At 36.1% G+C, this 13,684-nt stretch overlaps 1 long non-coding RNA gene across 1 annotated transcript in view; it reads left to right on the forward strand.

Annotated features, from left to right (window-relative positions):
• Nucleotides 1–296, forward strand: part of LOC144242692 (uncharacterized) — a 283,166-nt gene extending 282,870 nt beyond the window's left edge. The window contains exon 5 of the long non-coding RNA XR_013338425.1: nt 45–296. This is a non-coding gene — a long non-coding RNA (uncharacterized LOC144242692). The remainder of the gene's footprint in view (nt 1–44) is intronic.
• Nucleotides 297–13,684: the final 13,388 nt, after the last annotated feature.

The raw sequence follows: 13,684 nt of genomic DNA on the forward strand, positions 1-13,684 counted from the left end.
TAGCACAGCCTTCACCTTTCTCCATTTCTATGTTCTGTTCTCAGTAATAAATTGACTGATGCTCAGGTCAGCCACAGAATGGAGCACCGAGGGGCCCTGAGTACAAAGCGATGTTAGAAGGTCAGCATGAATCATAGCCACTAATTTGGACTTCCATACATGAAAAAAGATAAAAGAGACAACCTATTCAGAATTTTCATATTATTCCCGAGCAGAGGACCAACAGATATAGACAAACTATTGATGTCGTGCCAAGCATTTATTTTTCCAATCCATAAAAGGTGATATAAACGTAAGTTCTCTCTCTCTCTTTTTTTTTTTTTTGTTGTTGTTGTGGTTACTCTGGCAGTCTTTGGAGAATGCACACAAAATGTGCTGCCAACCTGTACGCAGGAGAATTGAACTTGTACCTTCAGAAGGTGAGAAGATAGGAAATGTGGCAGTTGGTCAGAATCAAGGGCACATAAATTTAGAAGTAAAAATACAGGATTGGGATTTTGAAGGCTTTAGCATTTGACAACATTTAGATGACCTTAATTTTTAAACAAGAGACTAAAGGGAAGAGCCCCTCCACTGCCATTATTTACACATCACACTTCAGGGAATAGAGAAAATTTAGTAGTAAAAAGAATATTTGAGCTAAAACCAGAGGGCTTGTACTAGGGATAAGATGAGGGCTGAAAGAATGTTTTTTTTTTTTCTTTTCAAACAGAAGCGGTCACCCTGTAATATAAATGAGTAAGAGAAGCAATTAGCATAAAGAGTTTTCAACTGTTGTTAAATGATCATAGTATTTGAAGCAGTCATAAAGTTTCAATCATTATATACGGCTCTTACATATTTTCAGTGCACTTCATGGTCATTAACTAGCAATTAGCAGCTAAAGTTTCTTACTCCAGGGAAATCGATGAAAATATGTTGTTTGTCCTTCTTACCAGATGAAATCTCCTATGTAACTTAGCTTGTAGTTGATTTAATTCCTTATTTTTCTCAGTATCTAGTGAAAGTCTAAACCTTATGATTTGTACTGGTGTATTTACAGAAAGATTTAAAACATCCATAAGAGGTTAGTGTTCAAACATTATTAAATATTTAATACTAAAGGGATGTTAAAAGTTCACATCTGTGAGCATAGCATTAAAGAACACAGCGAAAACTTAAAACTGTAGAACCCAAGCACCACAAAGAAGAAGAGAATCAGAAATTAAAATCTTTGTCCCAGGGAAAACAATGACTAATGAAAATGCACTGATCATTGCCTTGCAAGTCAACTGCTTTTATTGACACCCACATAAATTCACCACAGGAGGTAGTGGGGGTTGGATAGAAAAGGAGAGAAACCAACATGAAATCTCATGGTATCCATTTCAAGTATTATTACGTTAATTTACAGACAATGAAACTGATACAGAGAGGCTCATTTAATAGTCCAACAAAATAGGGAGTGTCAGAACAAAGATTCCACGTCTCTCTGATTCCAAACGGACTCTGCCTTCTCTGTCTTCTGTTGGCACCACATCGCCTCTGCTGCTTTGTTACAAGCCTGAACAGCACTAATGCTGGGTCATACTCTAAGGATTCTGTACCCTGAAAACCTTGGCATGTCTCCAAGTTCCTTTAATGTAAGCTTCCAAACTAATGAATGTCCTCCAAGATGAGTAGAGTGATGGAATAAGAAGAAAAACCGAAACTGTATTGCTGTTGAAAATTTTACTTTGCGGCAAAGGATAAGCAATTTTCCTATGCGGCCTATGTTATTGATACAGGCAGGATTATAGAGGCACATTCAAATGGAAAACCGGGATAGTATATAGTACTTCAGAAAGGACCAGGCAACTCCTATGAGTAATTCACAGGTATTAATTCTTGAAGTTTCTCAAATGTGGCTTAATTCTTATGATTGTCTCTGTAGATTCATGCTCATGCCATGGATCTGAGGCGACACTCTGATGGACTGATTAGAGCTCCAATTTCTACAGCTATCATTTCTCAGTATATTGAAAGCTACTAAGTATTAGAATCAACTGTACTAACATTGCCATTTTATTACAGTATATTGAATTGGATTCCTTGAGATACTTGTTTTCTAAATAAAGGAATAAATATAAACCATATCTGACAGGTAAAGAAAAGTTCAATAACTTGTTAAATAACTCTGACATAGAATTTTATCTTTTTTTAAAGCTGAAATCCTTTTTTTCCCCTTTTTTTAATGTTTTATTTATTTCTGAGAGAGAGACAGAGAGAGAGGGGCAGCATGAGCAGGGGAGGGTCAGAGAGAGAGGGAGACACGGAATCGGAAGGAGCTCCAGGCTCCAAACTAGCTGTCAACACAGAGCCCGACACGGGGCTCAAACCCACAAACCATGAGATCATGACCTGAGCTGAAGTCGGACACCAGCCTACTGAGCCACCCAGGCGCCCCAAAATTTTATCTTAAAATAAAAATTTTATAGAATTATTAAGCTTTGTCCCTTTCACTCAGAAACTTTTAATTTTTCCTCAACTAGGACACATTTAATAATAACAAATCCTTGTATTTTAAATTGAACAGTTTTCACTATTACAGTTATTTCTAGCTTAATATTTAAATACACTCAATACAGGTTGATAAGAAGGTTAAATAATCAATTTAGGAGGAAATATATTTAATGGTCCACTCTTTTGCTTAAATTTGTCAGAAACAAGTATTTAAATTTATTTCACAAGATGTGATATTTACTATATCCTCACTGCCTATCCTATATCCTATATCTCATATCATATAGTTTCATGCATATAAAGATGTATTTCCACCATATCTTTAAGTTGCTTTGATACAAGGAGTCTTGTGTAGGCCATCAGTTAAATAGACTCATAAGGCTAATATTTGAATCAAATCAATAAATAGGCATTGCCCACGATACTTCATTTTATGGCAGCCCACACTGTTGAGTTACAAAGTAAGATTATGTATAGCAGTGGTTCTCAAACTTTGGCTTCCTGAGAATCACCTGAAAGGCTTGTTAAAGATAGATGGGACTTGCCCCAAGTTTCTGAAATATTTGGTCTGGAACACGGTGCAGGGTGAGAGGGTTTGAAGCAAGAATTTGTATCTTTGATAAGTCCCAGAAGAAGACATTGCTTGTGCTGAATGACCTTAGTTTGAGAAGCAGTATAGTAGACAAGCCATTTAAGGTGTTTAGCCTCGAGAGTTTCTATAAAATATTTCACAACAAAATTTATCAAACCCATCACAGTTTAGTAATTGTGAACCCATATTAGAAAATATGATTTTAATTACAATTTATAATGTATTCCCAAAACCTTCACCATTGGATGGAAGACATTTTATGATATGAACATACCAGCAAAGTATTTCTTTGAGCTGATCAGTCAGATTTGAGGGGACCACATAGATACGTCTTTTCTGGCCCTGTGTTGACTCTCAGATCTAAGGTAGATTTAATTTGTTTTAAGCCGTGAGGCTAAAACATTGGGATGTATGAAACCCAGAAGTGCAAGTGGTATTTTACTCAATCTTTAGTCATCATAACAAAATAAATAAAGACAAAACAAAAATAACAGTTATTCATTTACTCCTACTCTCTCTTTTTTTTAACGTTATGTCCTGACAGATTTTGGTGTCTGTGACATGTTGTATGAGTCTCTCACATCAGCTAACTTCTTTTTTTTTATTTATTTTTTATTTTTTTTTAAATGTTTTATTTATTTCTAGGAGAGAGAGAGAGAGAGAGTGAGCAGGGGAGGGTCAGAGAGAGAGGGAGTCACAGACTGAAACAGGCTCCAGGCTCTGAGCTGGCAGTCAGCACAGAGCCTGATGCAGGGCTCGAACCCACGAACCGCGAGATCATGACCTAAGTGAAAGTCGGACGCTTAACCGACTAGGCCACCCAGGCGCCCCTCACATCAGCTAACTTCTTGAAGGGAAATAAAAATGGCAGAACTCAGGGGCGCCTGGGTGGCTCAGTTGGTTGAGCGTCTGACTTCAGCTCACGTCATGATCTCATGGTTCGAGTTTGAACCCCGCATCCGGCTCTGTGCTGACAGCTAGCTCAGAGCCTGGAGCCTGTTTCAGATTCTGTGCCTCCCTCTATCTCTGACCATCCCCTGCTCATGCGGTCTCTCTTAAAAAAAAAAAAAAAAAAAGTACTTTAAGAAAAAACAGCAGAACCCAGAAAATAGATAAGACACAGGGGTTAAACTGGCCATTCCCTCACATGTTTGACCATGATCTATACGACAGAACTTGATGAAATAAGTTTTTCTCAGCTTACCTTTGTTACAACAGAAGGTGAAGATAGATTTGAACAAAATGTATGTGATTAAAGGGAAATATTAATGTGGCAGCTTTATTACTTTAAGGTGAACTTTTATAATTTTTGGTTACAAATTTGGGGTTAGCAAATTAATGAAAAACAAAAGCCTGCTAAAATCATAATTCAACAAAAGGATGATGGAAAAAATAAAAATTTTCCTTGACCAAATAAAAGGCAAATTATAAGTTAATTATAGAGGAATCAGACTTAAAACAGAGAGATCATGTTTAAGGCAGGAAACATACCTAATATGTAGCTGATCAGTATCATGGGAAATATAATTTAGAGTTTCTGATGTAATCAGAAAGCTTCTAGTTTTCTTTTACCACCGTGTTCCTCTATTATCGTCTCTTGTGTGGATCTATAATTTGGTGTTGTAGCTATGAATTCATCTCACCAGAATCATCCAGCTCCCTTTTTATATAGTCCTACAGCATGGAAACGTTTCAACACAGTGAAAATTACAGTGATAAAGAGAACTACCCCAGTGTAGGTATCTGGGACTCCCTAGATATATATTGTTCCCTTAAGTAGTGGCAGTCCATAAGCAGAGTAGCGACAGATGCTAATTATTAATTCCCAATCATTTGCCTGGGCCAAGTGGGAATATGTTAGACTGTACAGAACTCCAAACTGTTCAACTGTAGTAGCTAGAGAAGATAGCCAGTGACGTGTAACAAAGGCTAACTATAGTTCTGTGAATAGATCCAAAGCTGGCATCTGGGGAAATGTGTGCAGCTATAGTAAAAGTATATACAATAACAACCCCAGCAGTATTACAAAGCAAATTCCACCTCTTTTGTAGCAGAGAAATTCAGATAAGTTAGAAACCACAGATGAATTTATATTGTTATCTCAAGGGTAGGAAGATGAATCAGCACGATAAAAATAGGATACCGCATATAGAAGAGCATGGCCCTTGGAGGCCTTTGATAGCAGAACTGACAAGCACGTAAGGGAGAAAGAAATTACTGAAATATTTACTTAGAACTTAGACTTAAATGACTGCTATGTGGGTAAACCGTACTTGGATTAATTGCAAGAAGGCTAAACATTTAAATGTGCATATAAGAACTTCTACTCTGGTTAAGATATGACTGGATTTACTCTCCCACATGAACCACTTTCAAAACCAGACAAAAGATGTAAGACAACAGCTTTCCTAGCATTAGCCATCAGGGAATGAAGAACAGTGATCTCTGAGAGACAGAAAACAAATTAGGTGAGTCGTACATTTCCACAGACATTTCACCAAAAAAGATACAGAGACAGCAAAAGAGCACATGAAAAACGCTCAAGGTCATTGGTGACTAGGTAAGTGCAGATTAAAATTACTGTGAATTCCTACTACACATCTCTTTAAATGTCCAAAACCAGAAAGATGGACCATACCAAGTGTTGTTAAGGGTAGGGAACATGTGGAATGTTCATACATTACTGGTGGTAATGTAAAATGGTAAAACTATTTGTAAAACCATTGGCAAATTCTTATAAATGAACACATCATTGCACCACATGATAGAGACATTCTACTCTTAAGATGAAAGCATATGTCCCTGCAAAGCCATTTACTCAAATATTCACAGCAGCTTTGTTTGCAGTAGCCAAAATCTGGAAGCAATATATATGTCCACCCACAGGGTTGTGACATATCAATACAATGAGCTAATGCTCCGGAGTGAAAAGAAGAAAATAACTTACATACATACAGTGATGTGGTATTTAAATGTTTATGCTGAATGAAAGAAGCTTGATAAGAAAATATAGGATTCCACTCATATACAATTTAGAAATCCAAAGTAATCTACAGAGACTGAAAGAAGATGTGCAGTTGCCTATAGATGGCAACTATAAAAGAGAACAAAATTACAAAAGGGAACAGAAATTTTGGGTGCTAATGGATATTTTCATTTTCTTGATTATGGTGATAAATTCACATGCACACACAAAATGTGTGTGTGAAGATCTATCATATTGTACACTTTAAATTTCTACTGTGTATTGCAGCTCAATTATATCTTAAAGCTGTGAAGAATGTAGCGCTGTAAAATATTAAGTCATTTTCATACATAAGACATTGCAGATAAGACTTTTTAAAAAAAAAAATATGGACCTATTTCTATTGGGAAAAGTAAACTACTCTGGGTTTGTGGGAGGAGGGGCAAGTTGCAGAAAATACACAGAGCTATAATCATAGTGTGGAATGCAAGAAGGTTGGTTTCTGCAAAACTCCAAAGAGTTGTCTGCCAGTGAACGACACCTTTGGATTCATAAAACTGAATCTTAACTTTATGACTGAGAATGTGGAAATAATTTTTCAAAAATAAATGATACAATGTGAAGACTTTGGCATGAAAAAGCGTTAGTAATAACTGAAAAGTTAATAAGAAAATCAGATCAAAGTTGTCTTTCAGTTTTTTGGAATGACAAACTGTGAGACCAACCCCCCCTCGTCCCCCATGTGAAAAGAGGTAACACATGATGGGAAAGTTACAGTGTCCCCTGGTTGCAAAGTCTGTCTCTGCCCCCTGCGGGTTCCAAGCTATTGTATTAAAAGTATAATTGTTGACAGTCTCAGTGCCCCTTGTTATACAGCATTACTCACTGGTCTTTCAAGTTCTCTGTTCAGAGTAGCATCCCATTCTTTGAAATGTTGATAAAAAAAATCTATTGCTCTTAGAAATATACTGTGGTATATTGGGCAGTGGGAGAAAGTAATTCTTACCTCAGATGGTTTGATTACCACCCAAAATTACTTTAACGTGTCTGAGAGGATAAAACCTAATAAGACCAATTAAGAGCATGCATTTATTAATTGAAAGAGAATGATGCTCTTCTGGAGCTCATAATACCTAGTTGAAACATCTATGGGTAAATATATCACCTTGAACCCAAAAAGCTGAAGTCGATTGGGATTTACAAAGAGGGTTTGTAAATCAATCAAATTTGGATCAAATGAAAAAAGACAAAGCCCATAGTTTAAAATTTAAAACTCCACACACAGCAAAATGTGCAAAATTAATAGCAGTTTTAAAGGAGCTGTAGAGATTAAAGTACCCATTATGCTTGGCCATCCTTGGCTTGTGTCTAATACGATGTCATTATTTTAATAGTCTCATTATATTGACCTACTGTCTTTTAAATTCTGCCTTAGGTAAAATTACAAGCAAGGATTCAATTGTGCATTAAAGGGTCTAGCATACAGCCTTTATAAGTTATAGGTAGAATTAAGTGAGAAATATTTCAATTATTAGAAAAAGGGAAGGAAACAAAACATAGATTGCTTTACAAAAACATCATTATTACTAAGAAATTATAGGTGTTTGCAACTTATTTTTTTAAGTTTATTTATTTATTTATTTTGAGACAGAGAGAGAGTGAAAACAGTGGAGGGGCGGGAGGGGGGGGCAGGAAGAGAATACCAAGCAGGGTCTGCTCTCTCAGCACAGAGCCCAGTGCAGGGCTTGAAGCCACAAACTGTGAGATCATGACCTGAGTTGAAATCAAGAGTCAGATGCTTAATGGACTGAGCCACCCAGATGTCTCTTGACTTTAAAATATTTACACTGCAGAGTAAAGAAAGCTAGCTTCTCAGTACCCCAAACAGTAATAGCAAAAAGTTATAATCATTTTCATTACAGAAGAGGCAATAGAACCCCTTGACATGAACAGTGATTATTTTAAATCCATGGAAATGACTGTAGATCAGACTTTCTTCTTAGGAAGCTTGTGCTTCCTAAGAAAACCATCTCTGGTTTAGTTAATTAATGATTACTTAATAATGTTCTGCATATAAAATGAAAAAAAATAGAACAAAATTTGGAGAGAACTTGGAATTGTGAATCTTTTCTGCATATCTTATAAATAATGAATGAAGTAGTCAATAAAAGCAAAGAAAGAGGCCCACTCTCTTCTTTGCCCAGTTAATAATACCCTTGACATCTCTTTTTTATTTTGCATACTTCAGAGTAAAAAATTGATTTTTCCTAAGAGTAGATTGACTTCTGTGGCACTCTAAACAGAAGAACCTCCAATGGCCAATATTGGATTGTATTCAAAATCTTCAGTAATTATTTGAACTTTGAATCCAGAGCAGTTGACTCATTGTTAGTTTCTAAGATTTCTTTCTCCATAAACTCAGATTAACATTTGGATGTATCCTCTTTCAATATGGCGACACTCTGTTTTCCTAGTGCTCTGAAAGTATTGACCCCAAAGCTCCACCTTATGTCAAAGTTCACACAATTGTTATTTATTTTCACATTTGGGTATAGTGTATATTGAATCAATATGACCAGTCCTTTCTCCTCTCCGTATACTGTGTGAATCAAGTGTGAATGTATCCTCTGCACGTGACTACCTTCACCTACTGTTAAAAAGACCCATCCTAGCTCACAAATATGACTGAGTTGGCTCTTCCATTTGTGTGACACCACTTAGATGTGCATTCAGTAGTGCCTTTTGACAACCTTGCCAATAACTCATTTTTACTGGTTCACAAATTGTATTTCTTGGTTCCATTTTGGTTATGAGGCGTGCCACTTTGAATGCACCTTAGTAATTTTGTCTACTTTTCTAACTTTCGATATTAATTAATTCCATGAAGGAAGAGTATATTATTATGTTTCTTCTGAGGAAAAGTTACTGATTTATCCAAAATTCTATAAATAACATTGAAGTATTAATAGTTTATCTTATGCTATTTGAATAAAGCTTCATATCTGATATTTCTGTAGGAACTAGAGCTCTATGAAATGATAGGCCAAAACAATGCTGTTTTTATGTCCTACTTATCAATTTTTTTAGCTGCTTGTGTGAATTATCACCTCCACAGAATTGGCTGTCCAAGAACATACATATTTACATTATGTACCTTTACCAGGGCACCAGGTCCTGATTATTTCTGAATTTAAGTTGTAGTCTTTATGTTACTAAACTCACTGAATTTATACTTCAATAGCTCACTTTTTCACTGATCTAATTGACAAATTGAAGTTTTAATATAATACAATAGTAACAATGAAAAATGCATGTTAAACAAAATAAAAAATGATGACACAAAAAAGATATAAAATTGACGAAACACCTTCTATTACTTGAATGTTAGCTAAAACCAGCTCAAGAAGGTAGGCTATCTACCATAAGTAATTATTATTATAAATGTGATAGGGTTTCCACAAAAGTTATAATAGACCTTTGATTTCAACCTGTGAAGTGAATGTCAATTTTTGTTTCAAACTTTTTTATCCCATATAAAGTCACAGAAATGCCCAGGGTCCACCAGGTTTTCAGAAATGTTGCACAAGGCACTTGCTGACTGCATATGAGAAACTCATCTTCTAAAAGTAAACCTTACAGTTATTTTTTAAAAATTCATTTTAGAGAAACGATGACAATAATGCACTTGCATTCTCAATATATATTCAACCAATATTCCAAAAAGAGCTTTCTACTTATATGTTGACGTGTGTGTGTGTGTGTGTGCACGTGTGTGTCTATATATATTTTTATATGTATGTATATATATATTTACAAAGGTTTTGGCATCTGTTCAGTTTAAAAAATCTTGCTCTGTCAATGGCCATACCAAATCAATAATATTCCATTTACCTGAAGATTCTGACAAAAAAGAGTAAAGGGAAATAAAATAATGAAGCATAATAAACATTTATACATTTAGAGGCATATAAACCTATAACTGAATGTGAAGTGGTTTAAGATTATTAGACTTGTTCCCATCTGGTTTTCTTAAACACTGCTTATTTTGTGTTTTCTATTTTTTTACTTTTTAATGGCCGGTATCACATAGATAAAAGTTTAGAAATGTATGTGATAAAAACAGTTTATAGCCAACCAGATTATGTTTCGGATTACACCAGTATCTAATGGGGATAGAACAGTATGATATCAAAAGATTCCAAGGGGAAAACATTAGAAAAGACACAAATCAAAACAAACAAAAAGAATGGGATCAACCCATTTTCTAAACGGGGTAATATAAGGCAACTGTGAGATCACGACCTGAGCTGAAGTAAATCTCCTCTTTCCTGCCAAAGAAATGAAGGTGTTCTGTACTTTTCTGACCTCACATACTTATTTTGGATAGTGGCATTGAGGTATTAGCATGCAGTATCATAAGAAAGAATCTGAACTGAGCCGATCTGACACCACCTTCTCTAAATTCTTGGCTTAGAGCCAATAGATCTGAAATACAATGACAAATCCCAGTTAATGGCGATGGCTTTTACATAACACTTTCTAACACATTGTCAGACAGGAGAACAGCCCTTGTTTTAAATTAGATGAAATAGTGATGGGGGTAAAGGAAATAAAAAATAGTGGTTTCTAATTAATTTTAAATGGTTATATTTTGAATGCTAGTTTAGCATTCAAAATCTTTTTTTTTCCCTTGATGGTGCTGAGGCAGAGCTACAAATATTAATAATAGTAATTCATTATTAGGATTTTTACAATCGTTGAGATTGTTTGCTGCTTTAAAAGAAAAAAATTAAGTCACCAGTTTTCCTGTCAGTTTTTGTCAAAGGATAAATGAAAATACTGAATAACATTTTAAAGCAAAATTCTTGGTTCATGGAGATAAAGTGGGGGAGTGACTTAAAAATCCTAAGTGTTCCTATAGCCTCCTCACCCCATGGTCCAGCAAAGCTTGGCCATGCAGATAATGTGGAACTAATAGTCAGATATGCATTCTAGGATATTTGAATTTTGGAAGATTTCAGATTCATTAGTAGTATTCAAAACAAACCCATGCTTGATTTTATTAAGGAGCTCTTGCTTAAAATACTTAGGTATACAGCTTTAAATGAAAAATCCAATCATCTCTCCAACTGAGACTTGACCCTAGCAATGAAATGGCACCTAGATATTTTAGAAGTCACCATCAGTTAATAAACCCAGTCTGATTTGTAGCACTCTTAGAATCAGATCACAACTCGGACTTTCAAATCCCATTTCCTTTCGGCTCATATTCTACAAATTGTCCATTTTGACATTATTCTCCCAAATGGTATTTTTTAGTGACCAGTAAAGAAACAAGATATTCACAATCCCAGCTAATCTTTTATAGTTTTCCAACACTTGTTTGAAGTTAGGCTAATCCTTTAAAAATGATAAATTGGTAGCTGCACATCACAGTTTCCAAAGTCTATTTTGATCAATTCTTTTACTTGACAAATGTTAACGTTACAAAGAGCCTATTTCTCCCCACAGTATATATCAGTTTTTGAGCTAATAATTTTTTTCAGGGCTAGGACATTTCTTATTTAGTACAATTATATGCAAACCACGATTATAAAAATAAGTATCATGAAAATCCCAAAGCCTGAATCACAGGATTTAGAAATACTGACTCTTCTCTTTTAACCCTTCCTTCAAAGTTCATCCCTCTTACATGAAGACCAGTAACATTCAAGGCAAATGCAAGAATTGTGGATGGCTGTTGACCTGCTAGTTTGGAAACCCCTTTGCATTTGCAAATCCATTATTTTTGGGAGTCAAGAGCATATACCCTGAAGCACTACTCACACAAACTTCTGGAAAAGAAGGAAAGGGTTTTTCAGAATAAATAAATGATTGTTATTGAGGGCTGTTAATATGCTCACCATGGGCTATAAGCATTTTAAATGTATTAACACACCGATGCTAATAATGGTACAAGGTCATTGAATAGAAACATTTAGTCATTAAAAGCACCAGGCAATAAGAAATCTCCCAGGAATAACAGATTTTAACAGTTGAGCATCTAATCTCCATTAACTAGTTTTGTTTGTTGTTTAACTGTTGCCCATTTTTGATCCAGTTTCCTGAGATGTAGTGTTGTGCCCGAATCGTGAGTCCCAGAGACCTCCAAGGAGCCGGCACCGATGCAAATACAAAAGGGTCTTTATTACAAGCCCGAGCAGAGGCTCACCCGCCTGCCGGTGTCGTGGCAGCAAGGTGAAGCCAAGAACAATAGCGAACAAGGTTTTTAAGGAGTAAGGGATGGGGATGTTACAGTGCACATAGCATCATCACATAAGCACCAATTACAATTGTACAGCCCCCATGATAACAGCTTTGACCATTCAGTATCTGTGAGGTGTTCATTACTTTTGGTGGGACCCAATCATAACTTTTGAGAATCCTTTGAAAATGACCAATTATGAGGTGAGTTCAAAGGGCCCACGTGGGGTTCAAGCAAGCGGTGAGAAATTGGCTAGTTTGTATAAAATAACTGTTTGCAGTTCCCATCCTTGACTCAGACCATAGGAATGTTTTCTTATTTTGTTTTGCTTTTTTTGTTTGTTTGGTTTTTTTGATTAGCTGATCTGAGGGCGGTCCGAAGATGCCTTTAGCCTTGAACAATCTGAGGCTTTTCCTGGGACTGGGCCTGGGGCTACGTGCAGCCCGAGGTTGCTCTTAATGGAGGACTTAATTTTTGGCTCTTCAGTAGTCCTTCTGACTCTGTTGGGGAACCTGGTTTCTCATCTTTTAGATCTGCATTCTCCTCTACCTGTAAAATTCTGTCTTTAAAGTCCTATTCAGTTACGCCAGTGACCAAGATAGCCTTAAAAGTTCTCAGCTTGACTAAACTTTCTGTAGGCTTCTTCTGGACTCTCAGTCTCACCTCTCAGAGTATTTACATTAGAAAACTTGTATTTGCTCCCCTTTGAGATATAAGTTTTTAAAAACCTCTTGACCATTTTACAACCCAGGATTTTTTTTTTCCTCTCAAGGATCTGAGGTCCTTTTCCCTTTGAAAAGTAAGCATCCCTGTCTTGCAGTATCTGTCCGAGCCTAGTAATCTAAATTTGGAGGCACTTTGCTCCAAGTTATAAAAATCACCTGCTGTTATGAAAAGAAGGAAGAGTTTACATTTTCCTGTTTTTCCTAAGCAGTTGCTAATGCCAATGAGCAAATACAAATGGCCTTTGAAATCCTCATTGCAGCCCTTAAAATGTTTTTTTGCCCTTTGTTTCAGGGGGGTTGAGTTCAGACAAACTTCTGACCTCTCTCCCTATCTCAGAAGGCTTGGATACAGTCTTCCTTTCCTGGTTTACTACCCAATTTTCGTTTGAAACAGTGTCTCCTAATAATGAGGTTGCACACGCTTAGTACTTTTAATTTTGAAAGCATTGTCAATGCACTCTAAAATGCATCCTTCACACAGCTTTGTATTTGAGTAGAAAAGGTTATTTGAAAGCACTGGCTTTAAAGTGTTACTTTACTTGCCCAGAGACAAGATGAGACAATGTCTACTATTTGTGGATCCCTTCACATGTGTTAACTAGAGCTAAGTTGAGGCTAAGGTCAATGGTACATTACTTAGTCCCTATGACTCCTCTATAATGTGGGGGTTTGAGCTG

This window comes from Crocuta crocuta, unplaced genomic scaffold (genome assembly GCF_008692635.1).
Source record: "Crocuta crocuta isolate KB4526 unplaced genomic scaffold, BGI_CrCroc_1.0 scaffold36, whole genome shotgun sequence".
Lineage (NCBI taxonomy): Eukaryota > Metazoa > Chordata > Mammalia > Carnivora > Hyaenidae > Crocuta > Crocuta crocuta.